This window comes from Siphateles boraxobius, unplaced genomic scaffold (genome assembly GCF_051911475.1).
Source record: "Siphateles boraxobius isolate OS27281-9 unplaced genomic scaffold, OSU_SipBor_1 39, whole genome shotgun sequence".
Lineage (NCBI taxonomy): Eukaryota > Metazoa > Chordata > Actinopteri > Cypriniformes > Leuciscidae > Siphateles > Siphateles boraxobius.
The window spans coordinates 3026646-3040705 of record NW_027509019.1 but is presented as its reverse complement, the minus strand read 5'-3'; the positions used below and the strand labels follow the sequence as shown (position 1 = coordinate 3040705).

The 14060-nt window shown below is 38.7% G+C and overlaps 1 long non-coding RNA gene across 1 annotated transcript; it reads right to left on the bottom strand.

Annotated features, from left to right (window-relative positions):
- Positions 1 to 3556: 3556 nt before the first annotated feature.
- On the bottom strand, positions 3557 to 3824 carry LOC143703872 (uncharacterized). The gene is made up of 2 exons (XR_013191447.1): positions 3748 to 3824; positions 3557 to 3705 (listed from the first exon to the last, which is right to left on the bottom strand). It is a non-coding gene; the product is annotated as an uncharacterized LOC143703872 (long non-coding RNA).
- Between the last annotated feature and the right edge of the window lie 10236 nt (positions 3825 to 14060).

Below are 14060 nucleotides of genomic sequence, written 5' to 3'. Positions count from 1 at the left end.
CATATATGCATAATTACAGTTAATGTGTTCTATAGTTACTAGATTACAGGGTCAAGAAAAACTTAAAAGTATGATTATAGTCCCAAAAGTTGCAAAATGCCATCATATATGATTTCTTCCCCCTCAAAAAAAAAACATGATATATATTTTGGGGAGGGGGTGGGGGGAATTACTTAGCCATTTTTGATTTTGTGGCACACAGAAACTGCAGATCAGTAGCGCACTGCAAACGCAGCATATGTGAAAGGACTATAGCGCGTGCTGCTCCTGTACCGTTTACGCACCGCAACACGCACCGCATACACACTGCACACGGAGTATGTGTGAAACGGGCGTAAGGCATTACTAATCAATTATCAGTAATATTTTACTCGGTAACGCTTGCGTTACAACACACTTTTAGACATTTTATTTTGTGATTTAACCGGAATGAACAGAGAGTCTCCACAACGGCGATAGATTGAAGCGCGCGTCCGAGTGAAGACTGCGCGAGCCACAGAGAACACTGTATCCATGACACCGATCGCTGCGGACACGAGCGCTCAGCTTGATTTCAAAAACAACACATTTACATTTTATTAATGTATTTATTTTTTTTACCAAAAAATACCCCCCTGGCCGGTGGTCTACGAAATTTTATACTTCCCGAGAAAGCATAAGCTATATGTTCATCGTGCGCAGTTTTGTGTTGTGAACCTCTTGAGAATAAAATAATGGCAACAATAAGAAAAGATACAGAATGAAATGTTTATATATTCAAAGTGAAGGAATAATATAGAGCGTCCTGCCTTTTTAGCTTGTTTATTGTGTCCAAGAGCATAAGCTGTCAGTCCATGTTATATTTTGCACAGGCCACTCACATTTTCTTCAGAAAATCTAAAAATCTATGTAACTATTATTATTATTTTCTTTTTTTGACATTTGTTTTGTAGGGTAAATCAAAAAGCCTTTAATGGATACCAGCTGACTGTCATGCCAAAATTGAAGGGAAGCTACAATACAATAGACATCCATCTAATACATCCCCATTTTGATGCACATGTTGATTAATAGAAGATGATGTAAGAAACACTTGCACTGGTGAGTACACGCAATAAAAAAAAAATGCAGCTCAATTTTCATAAACAAAATGACAAAGATTTTGGAAAGATTGATAAATCAAATTTGTGAGAGATATTATTTTATTATAATTTTATAATACAGATTTGTGACAATGACATCGGTTTAAATAGAAACTGCACATGTTTGGGATGGTAATACTGTCTTAGGAAGTCTGAGAACCATTAGGAAACTGGTTTCCTAGCAAAATCGGACTGTTTACTGCTTTGTCAGCAGTTTAATGATTTGGCTTCATTTTTTTTTTTAAGTAACATTGTGATTTAAGAGAGAGTGGAAAAGCATGTGTGAACAGTTAGTTAATTAAACTGTAGTTGCCGTTAGTATACAGTAATGCATACCATGTAGTCACTAGATATCAAACAATGGCTCGGTTGTGCCCATAACAAAAATTATAAACCAAACAAATAATTTTGATGAGACTTCCAGTGTAAGAATGTACACAAACTCAGATGGACTTGTGATGAACAATGACAATGGTCCCAGACAGCCACGGTTAAACTGTGTGTGTGTGTGTGTGTGTGTGTGTGTGTGTGTGTGTGTGTGTGTGTGTGTGTGTGTGTGTGTGTGTGTGTGTGTGTGTGTGTGTGTGTACCTACTTAACCATATTTTGGGGACAAATTTGTACCCAGAAGTGAGCTGAACCTGTCAACCCCCTATATAACAGGTAAAAACACATCAAATCTCAAATTTCACATACTCTATATATTCTATATTCTTAAATACCAATAAATAAATACATATGGAAATAGACATATCTAATCAAAACACTTCACAATGCACATGAATCTCTTTTCACTTCTATGTCGTCTTCCAAGGGCAAAGAAACTCTTGCACGGGACCAGAGGGAGGACATTCATATATAATATATATTAATAATTTTATATATACTTTTATATAAAATAGAAACATTTTATGTAAGATTGACTTCAAAGAAGGATTACATTTCTCAATTTCATTCACACTTCACAGTGATAACAAGAAAAACATGCCATGGTTTAGTGGACGATTGCTGCCATCTACTGGAAAACTAACAGATTACAATAACATATTTCAGCCACTCTATATGGCTGCAGAGCATCACTCAACGGATCATTGCCTTTTCCATATAGGTACACATCTTTCCACACACTGTTCCATTTATGTATAGACCTAATAAAACCATTATTATAACAATAAAAATGACTATCTGTCAGTGTTTAGAATTTTTTGTACTGAAGTATATTTTTTTGTAAGTATGTGTCAGTCAAACCTGAACATGGCGTGTTGAGTGTGTGTGTGTGTGTGTGTGTGTGTGTGTGTGTGTGTGTGTGTGTGTGTGTGTGTGTGTGTGTGTGTAGTATGTTGACAAATTATGTGTGATAAGGTGATCTTCACCACTAAGGACATCAGGGACGCGCAGATAGTTCCTCAGGGGCAGGGGCTCAAATGTAAAAAAGGGGTATATATATATATAAGTATATACTACTATTTTTAATGTTTTTTAAAGAAGCCTTTTATGCTCACCAAGGCTGCATTTATTTGATCTAAAATACAGAAAAAAACAGTAATATTGTGAAACATTACTACAATTTGAAATAATAGTTTTCTATTATAATATACTGTATAATACTATTATAATAAACTAATCTTTGATACTTTTTTCAGGATTCTTACTTAAAAAAAGAACAGCATCTTAAAATAGAAATATTTTGTACCAATATACACTACCGTTCAAAAGTTTGGGGTCAGTCATTTTCTTTCTTTTTTTTTATAAAAGAAATTAATACTTTTATTCAGCAAGGATGTGCTAAATTGATATAAAAAAATGACAATTAAGACTTATAAAATAATTTATATTTTAATTTAATGTTGTTCTATTTACCTTTTTATTCATCAATGAATCCTGATCCTGAAAGTACAGGTTCAATAAAAAAATGGTTTCCAACCTTGATAATAAATCAGCATATTAGAATAATTTCTGAAGAATCATGTGACACTAAATACTGGAGTTATGGCTGTTGAAAATCCAGCTTTGCATCACAGAAATAAATTATATATATTTTTAAAGTATATTAAAATAGAAAACTATTATTTTAAATTGCAATATTTTTTTTTAATTGAAGTAATTTTTACTACTTACCATTAAGGCTACTTTTGGTGCTGTTTTGTGCAGTGCTTTGTAGTCGATTAGCATCCACTGTTTCAACGACGCAGATTCAGATCGCTTCATAAATGTAATTTTCAAACGATTTATGAATGACCAGAAAATTACCGCTCCACTTCACATTGTCCAATGAAATTTGAACTTCTCGTGCCCTGCATGTGCCCGATGACGATTGGTCAGTGTATTATACATGACACACAGGCTTCAATGAATTATGTAATATTTTAAAATATGTGATGTGTTGATTTTTAATTGAATTGACACACTACCTTTTATTATTGAAAAAAAAAAAAGTTTAAAAATGGCCGTCGTGCCATATAGGCCTACTCTCTGAAATAACCATATTTGGCTCGAGAGCATCGGTTCCCGAGCAGTCTGTGGAATACGTTTTACACAGTGCATTTTCATTTTAAAACGCATAACCTTCGCTACGGTTGCGCCTGCTGTCCACACACACACACACACACACACACACACACACACACACACACACACACACACACACACACACTACTCCGGAGTTTTCGACCCCCGAAGGGAGACTGACCTCTTCAGTCAAGTCGCAAGCGATGCAACCCATAGCAACGCGTTATGGCAACGACACCTCAGACTGGCAGAAACGTAAAAATATACGAGTGCGCCGCTGCGCAGAGACGCAGAGGAGAGAGAGAGAGAGAGAGAGAGAGAGAGAGAGAGAGAGAGAGAGAGAGAGAGAGAGAGAGAGAGAGAGCTTCAGAACTCCTGACCTGATATTTAGATACACTATTCAATAAATGTATTTGTTTGACAGGGAAGCTCTGCGCAAACAGGAATTTTTTTCAAAAATAAAAAAAGCACCCCAGAAAAAAGGGCACTTTCTCTCCAGGAATAAAAAGGGCAGGTGCTCAAGCCCCTTTTGATGTCTATGTGTGCACGTGCCTGAAGCACATACACTGGGAACAACTCCAAATACCTTTTCAGCTCTTGCATTTGGTATTTCTGGTAGGTTAGGCAGTAATTATTCAGTTTGGCTCAAATAGATTCAATTAGATTGATAACCTTAAAGAGACATTTCTTACGAACACACAAGACTTCATCATGCACTTAAATAACAAACACAGCATAACACAAGTCATATGCTCTCCTCCATATTATATATTATTATAATCAAATAACATAGATTTACGTGACAATCAGTCCTTCATATAACAAAAAAAAAAAAAGATCTTACCATCAGTGTCTCTGAGATAACCAATTGCTGATGCGTTCCCCGTCTTGTGCGTTACTCACTGCAGTCTTTTAACTTTTCTGTATAAATCATCTTCATACAGAAAGTCCTTGTGCATTAAATCCGCATCGGTTACTCACGGAAACGATCGCATTTCCAACTTTCTCTGCACGCATGCATCTTCCATATTTCTTCCAGGGGCGTGTCTAGGGGAGGCTGGGGAAAGCAGTGCCTCCCCTAGGATAAGCCCTGCCTCCCGTGAGAATTTGAGAAATGATCTGTCCATCTGATGATAAATAAAAATGTAAGGCCCCGTTTACATGAAGGGAAGACGCAGATATTTCCCTGCGGTTTGGCCTCTCGTTTACACGAAAACCCAGTTTTTATCACAGAAAACGATTATTTCTAAAAACTTCGGCCAAAGTGGAGATTTCTGAAAACGGCGGTTATGTGTTGTCGTGTCAACTGGGAGAAACGGGGTTTTAGGTTCTCAAACGTCACAATATGCGCCAGAAAATGATTAACGTCATGTGAGCGCCCATAGGTTTGGCATAGTTATGATGGCGCTCGACGGCGTATTTATGTGGGTTGATGTAAACGACAACTTTTTTGAAAACGATGTTGTGTGCACACGATGTTATTATTGAAAACGGAGGGGGGGGAATATTCTTTCTCTAAATACCCGGCTATGTGTAAACGTGGCCTAAAAGTGGATTGTTTTGTGCATATTTTTCCATCGCTAGCAGATGGGTCTGACCCAAGAAAAATCCAGTTTGGCGCTGTTTGATAGTGCACGCGAGCTTCGGGCATACGCGCTCAGAAAAAGTGCATCATGTCAGAACAGAACGCCAATGAAATGTTTACCTGGCAGAGCTTTAAAGCACGAGCAAACAATGAACTTTTGTGATTGCGAATAAGTGCAGTGTCCTGTGAGTGTAACTCTACCGCTGCATTAACATGTGATGTGAATGTACGTTGAGTTTTACAGTATTGGGACTGAGGCGCCAGAACTGCAGCTGATAGAATGCGCGCTGTAGCATGATACTAACATATTTTAGTTTCCATGTTTAATGTGTTTCCACAACAATGTTAGTGAGTAAATCTACTGAAATGGCCACCATAACAGTGGAGTGTGAATGATGTGTAAGATGAGAAAGCCGTGTGCAGTGCGTATGCGGTACAGGAGCAGCACATGCTATAGTGCTTTCACATATGCTGAGTTTGCAGTTTGTAGGCTAACTGATCCACGGCTGTACCAGAAACACATACTCACTATTTTTTTATTTCAAATCCAGAAGTTATCAGCAACTTTTATTTAAAAAAAAGTTGTCAGCATTGTGATTCTCTTTGTACACATATACACTCTTTAATAGACGTATTCACGTTTAAACCCAATTTAATCAACGTATTATTCAATGCATATGTCACGGGGTGACGAAGAGGCAAGGTGGAACCTTCAAGGAGGGGCGTTTCCCCGTCGGAGCACGGGGCCGGTTTCCGGTTTTACCTGTAATGGCCGATCGCGGGATAATGGAGGAAATGAGCGACAGCTGCGACGAGTGAGGGAGACAATCAGCGATTGGGACACGCGGCTCAATAAGGGATATAAAAAGGCATCTTGGTGTGAGGGAAGGGGGGAACACAAAAGGACAGAGGGAGAGAGGCACAGAAAGGCAGCGGAGGGAATCCGTGAAAGAAGAGAAGTTGAGGTATGTTTATTCCTCACAAAGTCTGGAGAACCCCAAGCCAGGGGCATGAAGGATCCCGGCGGAGATATGAGTGGAGGCTTAATTCACTGGGAGGTATTCTGGATTGCAGTGTCTAGTGTGGAAACAAGCACGTTTGAAGTTTCGAGTGTGTTGCCGATTGCACGAGTGTGGGAAATTCTAAATTCTACTTCCACTCGTAGTCCCAGCTGTTAATGATCCTCTGCTGTTCAGTCACTGTTGCCAGGAATGAAGAATCACTGAGCCGGTGAGCGAATGTGAAGCTAAGAGCTGGTATTGACCCTCTGCTTTTCAGTCTCTGTCGCCAGGAATGAAGAATCACTGAGCCGGTGAGCGAATGAGAAGCTATGAGCTGTTACTTACCCTCTAATGTTCAGAGCTGAAGGAACCATTGAGCCGGTGAGCGAATGAGAAGCTAAAAGCTGTTGCTGATCCCCTGTTGTTCAGTCTCTGTCGCCAGGAATGAAGAATCACTGAGCCGGTGAGCGAATGAGAAGCTATGAGCTGTTACTGACCCTCTAATGTTCAGAGCTGGAGGAACCATTGAGCCGGTGAGCGAATGAGAAGCTAAAAGCTGTTGCTGATCCCCTGTTGTTCAGTCTCTGTCGCCAGGAATGAAGAATCACTGAGCCGGTGAGTGAATGAGAAGCTGGAAGCTGCTATTGATCCTCTGCTGTTCAGCTACTGTCACCAGAAAAGGAGAACCACGAGGCCAACTTTTAAGACTTCTAATAATTCCAATAAAGAAACATTGTTATTTATTTTTAACCCTGTCTGCCTCATGTGTTCCACGGTATGCTCCTCGGGGCGGTGTTGCAGTTTAGGGGTGGGCGGCCCGCTGGAGCTCACCCCGACCTGTGACAATTACTTCTATATAGATTTATATATTAAGTTGCTCAAGCAAGTGGTAAAATATTTAACCATGTATCTATATTAAAGGGGTGGTAAAACACGATTTCACTTTTCTAACTTTAGCTAGTGTGTAATGTTGCTGTTTGAGCATAAACAACATCTGCAAAGTTACAGCGCTCAAAGTTCAAAGCAAAGGAAGATATTTGCTTTTAAAAAATTCAATTTCTAAGGACTACAGCAAACGACCGGTTTACGAATTCTTGTTTACGAATTATTACACAGGGCATGCTGTTATCAATGAGGAGACGTACAGCGAGTACCGAACAAACTTTTTATTAGCTAACGTGAAGCCGTCTTTTACATGTCAACTCCAACCAACCATCCTGGCGCCCATCTGCTATCACCCAGCAACCATGCTGAGGCGCCGTAAACCAGTGTCGCAAATATTCAGTGTTTACTTGAATATTACACCGGGTTTGCTGACGTCAGCATATCCCATTATTTACATAACCCCCTCCTCCGAGAATACTTAATAAGCGGGGCGAGGCCATTTTATATTGCTGTTTTGGAGATGAGTTGTCGCAATGCCGTCGAAACGCTGCTGTTATTTTCATCCGGATTGCAGGTCCACTGTGTTCAGCCTTCCTAGGGACGAGGGAGTTAGGGATCAATGGTTAAAATTTATTTTTAACTCGGTCCCTCATAATTATGACCCAAATCTCGCTCTCTGTGCTGCACACGGAGGACAGCTTTCACAATCGTGGCGAGTTCAATGCAGGATTCGCACATCGGCTTGTTCTGAAAGATGGAGCAGTTCCAACTTTAAAAACAGAAGCTGTTGTTTACAAGCCACAACCTGTAAGTATGATTAATTTTTCGTCGATGTGTTTTCCTGTAATAGTTTGTATTGTTAATTGTACGTTGTAGCAAGGAAGTAAACAAATGACAACGCTGTTTGGCTCTGCTGGTTTGTTAAATGCTCATTCATACTTAACGTTATCTGACAAACACCTAGCGTTACAAACTTGTTTTTAATCTCAACAGCGAACTTGGAATTAGTGTAAATTATTCTTTGATTAGAGCTTTTATGTTTATCTACATGCTTGTTTATCTACAGGCATGCTAAACGGTTCTGTGTTTGATTTGGCAGCCGATGTTAAGTGTTCGTTTTGGGTTAATGGTTCTGTCGACAGATATTTGTCTACAATCGTTCTAAAAATACAAAAGTAACGGTGGCATACAGTCAGAAACGATCACTATAGATCCGCAGTCTTTACTCAAAAAAATCCCTTTGTGGACTGTAGTATAATTTGTTAGAACAATTATATGAAATTCTTGTTTATGAAGCTTATTTTTTTGTAATTCTATAATAATTAGTACAATTAAATAACAGCATATCTAAAAAGTAATGAGAGAACAACAAAAAACAAACCTTTCTGAAACGTCGTTTAACAGCCATTCTTGAACAGGTTCTGCTCGATCATCTTCACTAACGTTTCCCCGGGTCCGATTGGTTTTATTGACGCCATTGTTTATAATACACCAAAGCACAAACTACCATAGCAAAGTACCGGTAAAGGTATGGGGCGTGACGTTTCCGGGAGACGTGCACTAGTCAGTTAGTGAATCACAACACACTGGGCCAGCTGACCAATCTGAGCCCATTGCGTAGTTTTGAGGGACTGGCTTCACAGAACCAGGAAACCATCAGACCGTTTTTACAAGGAGGGACAGAGCAGTGTAGAATAAAGGTAAAATATATGAAAAATAATGCAATTTTTAAAAAACGAAGCATGAACACATGTTATAGTGCACCCCACAAACACAATAAAGCCTTCGAAAAAATGCGTTTTACCACCCATTTAAAATCGCAAACATTTTAAATTAAAACTTAAAATTGACAAAAACAGCAGACTCATACCTTTTCTTTTGCATTTAAATTTTAATACAATAAATGTTGCATTTCACAAAGAACTTGTTTTTCCACCTCCACAAATGAGACTAGAGTCGTTCATTATCCCGCCTTGTTGAGGTAAATTGTAGTTCCCTTTCAGTTGATAACGTCAGACGTAGTCGACGGTCGACTGAATGGGGCTCCCTGGCGTGATCCCCATTCAGTCGACCGTCGACTACGTCCTCTGTTCCCTCCTTCAGGGAACGGTGGGTTGCATACGCAACCAGGACGTTTTCCTTGCTTTACCCAGGTCTTAAAGTAAAAATATGACTGTGAAAAATAGTAGTATTTAAATACATGTATCTAAGTCTATTTTGACTATAGCTCTCAAAACTCATCCAGTAGCCCCTTAAATAAAAAACGAACAGTCCTAGCCAGAACGTTCATTCAAAAAAATGTAGCCTATTGCTTTTCTATTGGCCGTTATTGGGGGTGTGTCAGTCTGCTGCCGGATCACATTAACAACCAGAGAGTGCAGCAGTCACAGTCACTCTGCACACAGACGATAGTAGATTTTGAATCTGTTGGCAGCTCGTGTTAAAAGGCTCACTGCTCACAACTTTGTTATTTTCTCATTTAATGTACTTATAAGCTTTTCCTGAAAGTCTTGTAGTTGAACAGTTAAGTTTTTGTCATTTTTTTTGTCATCACAAACAAAGATGGCCACCTTGTTCCGGACTACAGTTACCAGGTTCCTCAGCGGTGGGGACACAGCTGTTGTGATTGAAGGAGAAAAGCTGTTAATGAGCTGAGAACAGAGAGACTGGCTGTTTTTTTTTTTTTGAGAGCATAAAGTGAAGCTGGAAGAGTTTTTTGGTTTATAAAAAGAACGCTTTGGAGTTTTGAGTTGATTTATTAAAAGAAACCAGTGACTTGATCTCTGCCTGGACTCGATTTGTGAACCAACCCACACTTTGGTGATACCCTACCTCTCACGATGCCACAGCTAATAAAATTATTAAGCCTATTTGGAGAGAGAGATGTTTATAATGTGACAAATATGTCAGTCGTCATGTGATAACGAAAATATGACTAGGCTGTAAAACTGTTGAAAAGGCTGTAAAATGAAACTTTCGGAAGATGTTGTAGCAGAATCACGTGAACAATTCCAGGATATGCTTTTTTTTTCATTGGTTGTTGTGTTAAATCTTACCCAGATACAATAGTGCTATTTTCTGATTGGCTATTGTGTAGCCCCTTTATTTTTTTTTGATTGGGCATGCTCGACTAAGAACTCCAGGGGAGACGCGCTTGATTCCTGCTGGTTCCATAGTGAGAGCGGCGCGGATATTAAATATATTATTAAATAGTTTTTCCACGTGAGAAATACAATGTGTGGCGGGAGTGCGTGACTAAAGACCGAAATGAGTGACTGTCACTGCGTGACATTTGAGAGCACCAATAGGGCATGGTGGTGACTGATGACTAAACTGCTCCTAATCAGACTTTTAAAAGGGCTATGTTCAACATCCTTGATAGGGCTACCGTGGAAATGGAGACAAGATTCTCTCAAAGAAATGTTGATTTAATGAGGGCAACATCATTTCTCCTACCAAAATCAGCGTCTTTTCTTGACCCTTCTCTCCTGAAGCCACTTCAAGTGCTTGCAGGCACAGAGCAAAATAGTATGACCTTGCAAAATGAAATTGCTGTGGCAAAAGCAATGTTGCTCAATAAACTGTCCACTGATGCTAACCTCTCTGAAGTATGCAAGTGCATTCAGCAGTACAAAGAGGCCTTCCCCATTTTGCATAAGCTGTATGTCACAGCACTCATCATAGGTGTGTCCTCAGCTGCATGTGAAAGTCTTTTTTCTACCTTGAGCCGCATTCTCACCCCTCTCCGAAGATCAATGCTGCATTCAAGGAAGAGAGATTTGGTCATTTTGGCACACGGAAAAAAAAAAATCACAAAAGGTCTGGACATGAATCAATTTGTTTCTGAATTTGCCTAGACTAGCCGCAGACTGGTCCTGTAGATGGGATACACTGGATGTATCAGGGACCTGATGAAATCCATGAATAAGTACTACAATAGTTCACAAAAAGGGTAAAATTATAATAATAATAATATTTTTTTTTAAATGAAAAAAATAAAACTATATTTAAAAAAGTTATGTTGCCTCTGCTAATCATATCATAATTTCAATTCTTGTAGTTTCACAAAAATATATTTTATTTCAACTCTCTAGGTCTCCTGACCCCCTGTAGCCTAATATGTTTCCTTTTATCTAGGCCTACATGTTTACATTTACATGTATTCATTTAGCAGACACTTTTATCCAAAGCCACTTACAACCAGAGAATAACATTCAAATACTGTTCTCATACTGTTCAAATGAGCTTATCAATTTTTTTTTACCTGGGGCCGCATTCACAAAGAATCTTATAAAAGGCTACAAGTAGCTCCTGGCGAATTTAAGAGAAACTCCTAAAAATAATGGGCGTCACTCATAACTTTAGACTCCTAATGTGTTTTACTAAGAGTAATTCACGAAGCATTTTAGCCCTAAAAGTAGCACCTACGTCTGGAACAGCTTAGAAGAAGAAACAAATTAATTTACCTCTTGTCTATATAAACGTGACTTCAGATTCATTTAAAAAACTCTCTCGTCCTTCACGGTAGCCTACTCGTGTAGCACGTCTTCTCACAAGGAAACACCTGTCACTCATCATCAGGCAATCACCGTGATCTGATATATATATATATATATATATGAATCTGTCAATAATAATAATTCCATCATCATATTATTAATGTTGACCTGGTTTAACTAATTTATGTGATAGCCCTATAGTCTAATAGGGGCCCAGTGCCTATCTCTGGGCTCCTGGTGTAGCGTCTGGACCAATCACACACACACAGATTGTTGGTTTTGTCTAGTGAATGGTCCGGCAAACTCACTCTCCCAGCAAGGATCTGTCTAACTTCCCCGGAAGCTAACACCACTGGCAGAACTCGGACACTCACAGTATCCTGTTACATAGATAAGGATTTTTACGACCCCAAAAAGGGATTCCTGAGAGATGCGACTCTTAATGAATTCTTACTGAGAAGGAGAAATAAGCCCTGCTAATCCTATATACTCCATATATATATAACCACTTGAGAAATGTATAAACATGTATCTAATTTTCCCATCTCATGATTTTCCTTTTATGTTGTTTTTTTTTCTTGTAAACTCTAATGGGTTAATGTTTCAGACTTTGCATACAAATATGTGAACCATATTTGGTCTCTATAAACTCCAATATTCGTTCCCCATTTGGTAATTTACATTACATTTTGTTAACTTTGTGACGCATGGGTATTATAAGAATCTTGAAGATTCTTTCTCTTAAACACCCAATGAAATTACAGATTCAAATGTGCAGCCTGAACACAAAGAGTCATAAAATCTCCCTCCAAAGGGACAACTTCTAATTGGCTCACATACCCCCATGTGGTGTGACATCTTCACCCTTTTAAAAATCACTGATCAAGATCAGTCTCGCTCTCTCTTGGTTTTTGGACTCTCTGGACGCTCTTGGCTCTCCGAGCCCCCGTTGACTTTCTCTTGGTCCTTCCTGAGAAGTCCTGATGTGAAGATGATGCTAAACTAGAAGTGTTCTAAGGACCTCCCCAAGCTTTTTGCGCAAGCAAGGCTGCGGCCTTGTCTTTCCATTCACCAAAGATCCTCTGACTCCAACTGGTTCTCTCTCTCATCAAGACAACATCAGCAAAGATCAACTGGAGCCTCAACAAATTGCATCAGGACAGTTTAATTAAAATGGGTGAGACATGCAAGTATCAAACTTACGCCCGTTTCACACATACTCCGTGTGCAGTGCGTATGCGGTGCGTATTGCGGTGCGTATACGGTACAGGAGCAGCACGCACTATAGTCCTTTCACATATGCTGCGTTTGCAGTGCGCTACTGATCTGCAGTTTCTGTGTGCCACAAAATCAAAAATGGCTAAGTAATTTTGATTTTAAATCCAAACGTTAAATTTGACATTGTTTAACCCATACAAAAATGTAATATATGGCCATATATGTACTTATATTTTAAATAGCATGACATATATCTATAGGCTTCATATATTTGACTTATCTGAGAACACAATATATGCCTGCAACATATATGAACATTTATGTGTCCAAACTTGTGAAGAAAATATTTGAGTTCATCCATATATGATACCATATATCTGCTTATATTAGCCTACAGTAGGCTATAGTATTGGTTTCTCGCACATACATATTCGTTTCCCACATATATAATAAATGTATGTAAACATACATGCATGTCATACTGAAATAAGTACATATATGCGTCTTACATATATTTAACATTTACGTACATATACGGGAAAATATATGGCACTTACATGAAAACGTCCATTTTTGCTATATTTTTAAATATATGTTTTAATAAATTCATATGCATGAATTTTGCATAATATATTCTCATATAGGCAGCAGACATACATGGGCACTGACATTTATATATGTAATTTACTTATATTGACATATATTACATTTCTGTATGGGAAGACATTGAAACAGTATGAAAATCAATTTTAATCATGATTCTTTGTTTTACAAGTAGTTTCCCCCGATCCCCTCCCCAAAATATATATCATGTATGATGGCATTTTGCAACTTTTGAGACTATAATCTTACTTTTTTGTTTTTCTTGACCCTGTAATCTAGTAACTATAGAACACATTAACTGTAATTATGCATATATGATTAAATTATTACAGTTTCTTGTCAATCTATGTCTATTTTAATGTGAACAATGCGCTGCCACTTTAATTCAGTGCGGTGCAGCACAGCAAAAATAGACTCGGTGCGGAAACGATCTCTGCACTGCTGTATACGCACCGCACCTGGAACGGATCGCCGGACCGCACCCGCGTGCAGTGTGAAAGCTCTAACCTGTTAACATGGGTACGTAAAAAAATACGCACCGCATACGCAATGCAAACGGAGTATGTGTGAAACGGGCGTTAGTCTCATTATTCGATACATTAAGTATCCTTACCCCTTTTAAAGAAGGGTGTGTTAGAGCT